Raw genomic sequence first — 9,059 nt, forward strand, 5'->3', positions numbered from 1 at the left:
AGCTAGGCCTAGGCCTATAGGCCTAGTAGGCCTCATACTCTCTCTCTAACTAACTAGCTAGGCTAGGCCTAACTAGCCTAGGCCTAGTAGTCTATTGTTATTGGTATTGCTAGGGATTCCCATTGCTAGTAGTTTAGTAGGCCTAGGCCTACTAGCTGGGGCAGGCCCTACCTCTAGCCTTGCTCTAGCTAACAAAGGCCTAGTAGGCTAGTAGAGTAGTAGGCAGGGAGGGAGTCTCCACAACTTGCTGTTAGTTAGGGAACGGACATCAACCCCTGTCTCTGGGGGCTATATACCCTTATCAATACACCAAGCCATCCATCTCGTTGGTCGAATCGGGTTTTACTTTGTGTTGTGATTTTAGGTCGGTGCTGGAATGGCCTGATAATGAAAGCTACTAGGCTTACCTTAACAGTCCCGCTTGTCCTAAATCACACAAGTATCCGTAAGCAGTAAATCCAAATATCTTGGTCAATTCCGGTTGTGTCCGTTTCTCCTTGGTTCCTGCTTCGAATAGACCAGCTCGGGCGGCGTCGAGGTCCCACGTTAACATTTGCATACCCCCTGTATGCAAATCAAGCTATCGGGGCGACGCCCTCGTTCGGTCGGCGGGGTGGTCTGTTTACCCAGCGGGCGCCGTTCACAACACTCCCGTGTTTGAAAAGCGGGCACCCCGTCCTGGATCCACCTCGGGGGTAAACCGGGTGATTTTCGTACGTGAAAAAATACCCAATACCCGTAGCTATGTAGACCGCTTCCAACGATCCCTTCAGGTAGTCACTAGCCGTGGGACATGCCTGTAGCACCGTCCTCCGCTTCCCTAGATACCTGAAAGATATAAATGAAAATAAATGTAAAACAGAACCATGTTCTTTTGAAACGGAAAACTTCTGGAAAACTGAAAACTTCTGGTTGTGGGTGAGCCAGGGGCTCAAAGGAGATCTCGACCGTTCTTCCATGTCAGATCAGTGACCTGCCTGGGGCTCCGGTCGAGCACCTGTCCCACGGCGACGGCGGTCGCCCACAGCAGATGAGGTGCTCCAACTGGGTATCCGGCAGGAGGATAATCCGGTCCGTTGGACCCCATCAGCAATCGCCGATCTTCATTGGTAGCGATGAAACGCAGGCCCTTGCGTTGATCGGCCGTAAAGCCCGTCACTCGACTGGTCACGCTAAAGTATGTCCTGGGGAAATGTCGAAGGTAGGCGGTGGCTACGGCTTCCGTGGAAGCGTAGTCTGCCAGAAGCAGATGCTGTTCCTTCGACACACGACTTAGACGCAAGATGTCCAAGACGCGATAGTGGCACTCCTCCCCAGTGACATCGCCTTGAACTCCAGAGACTTCAAGACACAGGATGCGGTGGTGGCGGCCGTCCAAGCAACGACCCAACACCCTCTTTAGCAGCAGATCTTGTCTCGGCCAATCTGTAGGCGGGGCCGAATGGTCCAATCCCACTCTCCCGATTACTCGAACATCTCGAGTTCGGGCTAAGGCCAGGAGCCTATCGAATTGGACCGTTGTCGGCGAGTAGCCAGGAGCCACTCCCAAGCCCACCGCACAGCCGTTCCTCGCCAGTCCACCAATCTCCCGCTCGGTGGGGTAAGTGGTTGGATCGCCAAACAGGGCAATCCCGCCTACCACTTCCACAGGCTGTGTTCCACTCCTCACCCGCACCGCTCGCTCCACGTCCCAGAGGTCCGCTCGTCTGGAAAGCTGCAGGTCCCTCTGCAACCGGTCCAGGTGAAAACAAGCATCGAACACTTTGGGTGCCGAACCAAGCGAAGCCGATGTACCCCGCACAATCGGTGGCGCCGCCACTGATCTACCATCCTTCGGCGCCGGGGCATCGCGCTTGGTCGGTCGCTCTCCATGTTCTCCCTCTGCCGCCCTTCTCTTTGTCGACTTTTTGGCGATCTGGTCCACTGCCGGCTCCTCCTCCTCAGCCCGACGACCACACTCCTTCACCAACTCCTCACCAAAAGAGGCGATGAGAGCGATCACACAGCGCCAGTGTATGAGAGCCGACGGGTGACTGATAACCGGAGCTATCGTGAGAGGCGGGGGCCTCTTTCCCCCAATCACCCGTGTCAGCATAAGGATGGCACTACGAGTTTTCCTATCCGGAGGTAGGACATCAGTGCCATCCCCCATAAGGTGCTGGGCGTTCAGGAGACATCTCAGGTCCTCTGGTGTTCTGCCTTTACCAAGGCCCTCCGCTGCCAAACTGGTGAGTGCCCGCCACTGCACTCGTGCCCTCCGCCAAGAACTCCGTTCCAGTGGCCGGAAACATGCCGGGGCATGCGTCTTCGTGACGTGGACCCGTATGTTGCTCACTGGACCACATCCCAGATGGCATTTTAGTTTCCGCTCGGCTGGGGTGCTCGCCACCGGGCAAGCCCCTCTCGTATCCCCAGCCGCTGCCTCTTCTTTCGGGGTCATCAGATGGCAGATTGGTTTCCCCTTGGCTGGGGTGCTCGCCGCCGGGCAAGCCCCTCCCGTATTCCCAGCCACCGTCAGTTCCTCCTGTACCCCCGGACTAGCCAAGAGCACATCCTCCTCCATCTCGGAAATCTCCGTATCACTTCCGTCAGCAAACGGTAACTGATCCATATCTGAGGAAGAAGAGAAGGTAAACGTGAGTACTTAATTGTTAACTGAGGACTTGCAGTCCGCACATCGATATAAGTCAATGTCCCAGGCCTCAGATAGTGCAATATTCACACATGCACCGTGGTACCACACCTCGCAATAGTCACATTGTATCATAAACGAGCCGGCCCAGGGCTGGCGACATAGACAATACAACGGTCCTGCATCCGGATCTGTAGGTGAAGAAAGAGGAGGTAAATTAAAATCAGCCAGCTTGTCATGATTTAAAACCACCGTCTTATTTCTCAGCTGCACCTGAAAAAAACAAGAACTAATAACCAGCCTATCCTGGTGGGGTCAACCCTGCATTTCAACCAGCTGATTTACATGCAAATGAGCAAACTGGACAGGATATTCAAGCGTGAGACCCCTTTCACAACACACCTCCCCATTCTAAAAGGGAAGCATTCCACCTTTCTCACACTAGCTTGAATACACCGGGGAAACTCCCTGAAATGTGGGTTCTGTACGTCTTCTTCTACATCATCATGGTAAGTGTGAAGATCAGGAGGCATACTGATGTACAGATATCAGCTCCTGCATCACTATACCTACCATCTGCAGCAACTTCCAAGATCAACCTGAGTTCAACAAATGTACATCACATTGCCACGAGCAAAAGTAATGCAACCATTTGGCAGGTTGATATTGATGTGAGTTAAGTTGAGGTTTCCAGTAGAAACGAGTCAACTCAACTGCTCCGTCGTCATGGGCACAATTCCAGTTTGATTCCGTCAAGATTCTTGTAGACTACACTCAGAAAGCGCAGTCAGAAGTGACAGCATCCATTAAGTTTCACCTCCTGGATCCCACGGAATCGTCCCAGCTAGCTTGGGGTCTACTCTCTCAGCCCTGCTGTGTAGAACCCCAGGTCTAGTCGGGGTGAGTAGCCAAGAATGTAACCGTTGAGAGCTACGGGCTTGCTTTCTGATAGGAAAGGAAGATGTCACCGTAAACTCTGTACCTGAAAGACAAAGCATACTTACCTTGTGTTCAGGGGGTACTTCAGTTACCATTCTAACCTGGGGTTGGTCTGTCAATCCGGTAGTAACCTCCACTGTGGTCGACCCCACATCTTTCGCAGCCGGTTTACAACTAGCCCGATCAGATCCAGTTGTGACCGAAGTCACTGGAGTGTTACAGACTCCAATACTGGCAGATCGGATATCAGCAACAGAAAGAGCGGATATCACAGTTTGTCTTTCTTTCGGAACGGTAGGTAATCTCCGTCTTCGTCGAGGTAGTTCAGGCTTATCTACCAGATTGGTAGGTAGTTGCGGCCGTCGTCTGTGTTGTTCTGGAGTTTGTGGACTCCATGTTGGTTCAGGCCACTCTACCGGAATGGTGGGTAGTTGCCGTCGTCTACGTGGTTCTCTGGTACCATCGGGCTTAGTTTTGCCTGGCTTCTCCCCTGTATTAACCACTGGGAAATTAGGCACTGGTACCTTAATCCTCTCTTCTAGGTCTTCAACAAGGGTGGCTAAACATGATTCAACCACTGTGAAGTCAAGAGCTGTGGTGTGTGCTGTATGTGTCCTTTCCTGACCCGAAATGCTAGCCGACCATGAGTCAACCACTGGGAAATCCAGATTAGCACGGGCAGATTTTGACACTGATTCTTGACTTTTCTTCTTTCTTGTTAATTCACTTGTTGGTGTGACAAGGTTAGGCATTTCACCAGTGGGTAAAATGCACCCTCGTTTTGTGGTCTCTAGTTGCTCCATGGTAATACACGGGCCTGCTACAGGAAGCATGTCCGATGTTGGTGAAGAGTAAGATGCCAAAAGTTGGAGTTCATCGGATGTGCCAGGAAGTCTGTTTTTACCTTGCCGCCCTGCAGCCTTCACCATGGTAACAGATTTCCCATTGGGCACGTCTTCTTCTCCAATTAATGATTCCGCTTTCAGCCTACTCAAGATTTCAGAAGCTTGATAATGGTTTTCGGCTTCATCTTCGTGTGAGGATATGTGATGATGGGTTGAGCTACAGAGAGTATAAGTCATAGACCTAGTACGGGGCATCAAATCATTTCTGACTTTGCTCCCATGCTCTCTGTACAACCCTTTGCGACGATAGCCAAACCTCCTATATTTTTCAAGAGCTTCGGTGATAGTAGCACAATGTTTCCGTGAAACATACTCACCAGCCTCCTTGTCGTGACACCCAGTGCAGAACCATTCCACCTGTAGCTTTTGCACTCTAGATCTAGGTAGATCACTACAGGCTTTCGCGGTTACAGTCATGACTCTACGTCCCCATTTTTCTATAGTTTCGTGTCGTTCCTGTTTCAGAGACCGCTCACCGTCTCCGAAACGTACACTGAGGACATCCATCATCTCTTTGAAGTCTAATGTTGGCTCCATCCTTAAAAGATTGGTTAAGAACTTCGCCGCAGGTCCCTCCATACACCAAAAAAGGGCATTTTTACTATCCCCGGTGGTAAGGTTCTGCGCCTTTGCGAAAGATCTGAACCGTTTCTTAAAAGGATACCAGTCATCATCCCAGCCATTAAAAGTTAGAGACGTGGGAATGTCTTTTTGTCTCAATAGTTTTTGTGATCGTTGGGAATGCCTATGCGAGTGTCGTCTTTTAGATTGAGCACTCGTAGAATATTTGCCATAAGCCCTATCCTGATCACTATCTTCGTCACTTGTACAACTCTCATCATTACTAGAGCTGGAGTCCATAAGACTAGAGCTACTAGAAGAGTCACTGAAACAATCCTCTGTCAGTAATCTACAAAGCTTAGACACAGATCTAGTTTTTGAGGTTTTACTACCTTTAGTGCAATGGTGACCCCGTACATTAAGACTAGAGTCTAAAGCTAACAGTTCAGATATTGGTTGACATTCTGCTTTGGTTGCATACCTATAGTGAGTATTCCTACAACCTGAATCTGTCTTTTCTCTGTGGTCAGAACTAGGTTGGTTGGTACTGGTGTGTCTCCATGAGAAACTACCACCAGGTAAATCACCGGAATAAGTTCCAAATGGAACTTGTGCTGCATGGAACAGCTGAGGAGTGCTAGTGTTCTGAACCCAACTACTCACTAATTGAGGATTCGGTGTGAAATCCCAGCGAGTCGTTTTGGATGACGAGCACTTGATTCCAGTTAAATATTCTAAGTCACAGGCTCTAATATTTCCAAATTTGGACCTCCAATCAGTAATTTTCCTAGCTCTCTTTCCTAGTAGATGGACGAGATCCGGCTCTGTCCAGAAATTTATTGCAACATGAGGCATTCTTTAAAACATACGATACACTTAAAAGTAGAAAAGTATTGCCAGAGGTCAAAGACTTTCATTAAAATGTATCTAAATGTATGTTTTGCCACTAGTACTTAACCGGTTTAAGATGAATACTGTGTATAAACTAGGAATGTAAAATGTCATAAAATACCAATGCCTGTAATATTAAAATGGGCATAAAACTATTAAAACATTTGTGATACATTCACCAATTGCACAGCATTCAAATGATGACGATACTTCAAATCCAGATCCCGGCAATGCTCAACGAACACTGATCACCAGACCACTCCCCTCCACAGAAAGGCAGTGATAATCAGCGTGTGAAGTTGAAGTCGCAAATCACGTGAACAGTCTTCAAGCTTTCCAGAAGAAAGCAGACTGGCACGGAATAAAAGTTGTAGTAACACTTTACGATCTTCAATGTGGTAAAACTAGCTGCAGTGTGAGATAACAGATGTTATTTAGCATAGAGTACGATACAAATTAAAATACCGCCAGACGTAATAAAAATTACAGGCCCAACAATAGAATAAAATATCGTCAATGCAGTAACACACACACAATATTGCAAAATGGTTGTTGGAGATGCAAATATAATAAAATATTTCACCAGCAAACCTGCAATAAGAAACAACTAGATTATTCAAAAAGACGTCAATACAGTTTAACAACACTTACCACTAAACCTTCCCCCGATGCAAAGAAAGGAGAGCGATAATGCCACTGTGAGGTTAACACAATATAATACGCACAGCCAGTATAATTTCTCAAGATGAAAAACCTGACTGACGGACGAAAAAGATGTTATCAATAAAAAACAATCAAATTTAAAATTAGTGGTGCCACTCAGTTCAACGGCCACGCCTAGTATCCCACCAGGTGATACGGCCTAGTAAACTGCCCACTAATCCTTCAACTATAGCAAAAAAAGTACAACTCCCGGTACGCATCGACTAACCCCGTCGATACGCTAATCAGCAAGTATCCAAATGCCACAACACTGCGTGATTAACTTTACCGGTATGTCGTAATCTTCAATAAATATACCAACTTCAATAAACTAACAAATGCACCGTAAGTACAATAAGTTAATAGTTTCAGCAGAGGACGAAATACCTCGCAATCAACCCGATCACGTTAAGAATGCCAGCTGGCAATCAAGGCACCCGCCTCCCCACCAAAAAAAAAGATTTCCGAGCTTTTGCTCGCAGCGCCAATGTTGTGATTTTAGGTCGGTGCTGGAATGGCCTGATAATGAAAGCTACTAGGCTTACCTTAACAGTCCCGCTTGTCCTAAATCACACAAGTATCCGTAAGCAGTAAATCCAAATATCTTGGTCAATTCCGGTTGTGTCCGTTTCTCCTCGGTTCCTGCTTCGAATAGACCAGCTCGGGCGGCGTCGAGGTCCCACGTTAACATTTGCATACCCCCTGTATGCAAATCAAGCTATCGGGGCGACGCCCTCGTTCGGTCGGCGGGGTGGTCTGTTTACCCAGCGGGCGCCGTTCACAACATTTGTATATGAATGGAGAAAAAATATATTATATGTAAGCTTTTTAACCAACCAATCAGAACTTAGTTGACGTCGTTTCTATACTTGTATAACCACATAACAAACAGGCCTTCCATTGGGTTTCCCTGATCTCACAACAAGCATTCAAACACAGCGTTGTGGTCTTTCATTTAAAAAAAAACATAGTGTGGTGGTCTTTTGTGTTCATGATGCATCAAACAACTACAATGCACTGTAAAGTTTGACGTGATGCGTAAAAAACTACTGAACTTTTCTATTTAATACTGAAATTTACTTTAACAATTTGAGAACTTGCAATGCACATAGAATATGATCATGGACCTATCTAATTTATAGGTCTATGGTATGATAAAGAAATTGGTACACTATTTAAAAAGTGTAATAAGGGATCATCTCACAGTGTGTTGATTGACTTGGTACTGTACACCATTCACTGTGGCTGCTGTGTACAATCTCACAGTGTGTTGATTGACTTGGTACTGTACACCATGCACTGTGGCTGCTGTGTACAATCTCACAGTGTGTTGATTGACTTGGTACTGTACACCATGCACTGTGGCTGCTGTGTACAATCTCACAGTGTATTGATTGACTTGGTACTGTACACCATGCACTGTGGCTGCTGTGTACAATCTCACAGTGTGTTGATTGACTTGGTAATGTACACCATGCACTGTGGCTGCTGTGTACAATCTCACAGTGTGTTGATTGACTTGGTACTGTACACCATGCACTGTGGCTGCTGTGTACAATCTCACAGTGTGTTGATTGACTTGGTAATGTACACCATGCACTGTGGCTGCTGTGTACAATCTCACAGTGTGTTGATTAACTTGGTACTGTACACCAAAACCTAAGATCACGAAAGCTAAGACCCAGACCTAAAAGACTTAGAAGATTACAAATATTTATTTTTCGCACCTGCCTTGTATTTTAACTCCAAACATTTATTCTGAATACCACACCTTAGTTAGAATTGGCACTTTCATGAAAAAGAATCACATAAAAAGTAACAAATACATTTTTAAATTGATGATTTTACAGAAGTTTTTCTCGCACACAAAATGACTAGCCTACAGTACAGTAGGCCTACCCCATGTTCAATGTTTTTGTTTCTATGGAACGTAAAAAGAGCAAAAATTATATAGAGGGCTGAAAACTCTGTGGAGTCCATCTACAGTGTGGATGGAACAATGTAAAATTAAAATTGTAATGATAATAGTATAATCATGCAAGTACGAAGAAATAAATACTGGCAAATAAATTTTAATTTAAAAATCATGATAAGTTTTTTTGTTTCGTTTTCTTTCTGTTTTTATACTTGTACTATTATTGTTGCTCTTTTGGCGCTCCATAGAAACAAAAACATTGAGCATGGGGAGCTCGAGGAGTTACATTACAGTATACAAAGAAACACATCTGTAAAATCATCAATTTAAAGGATTTATTTATTTGTTATTATGTGTTTCTCCTTCTGAAAGTACTTATAAGTCCTAATTTTAAAGTGTGGTGTTCAGGATAAAGTTAGTCAACAAATTTGGAGTCAAAATACAAGAAAGGCAGGTGCGTAAGAAAAACATCCTCTGAACCAACACAATGGAGTAAATATATACCAACAAACAA

The sequence above is a fragment of the Antedon mediterranea genome, chromosome 4 (assembly GCF_964355755.1).
Source record: "Antedon mediterranea chromosome 4, ecAntMedi1.1, whole genome shotgun sequence".
Classification (NCBI taxonomy): Eukaryota; Metazoa; Echinodermata; class Crinoidea; order Comatulida; family Antedonidae; genus Antedon; species Antedon mediterranea.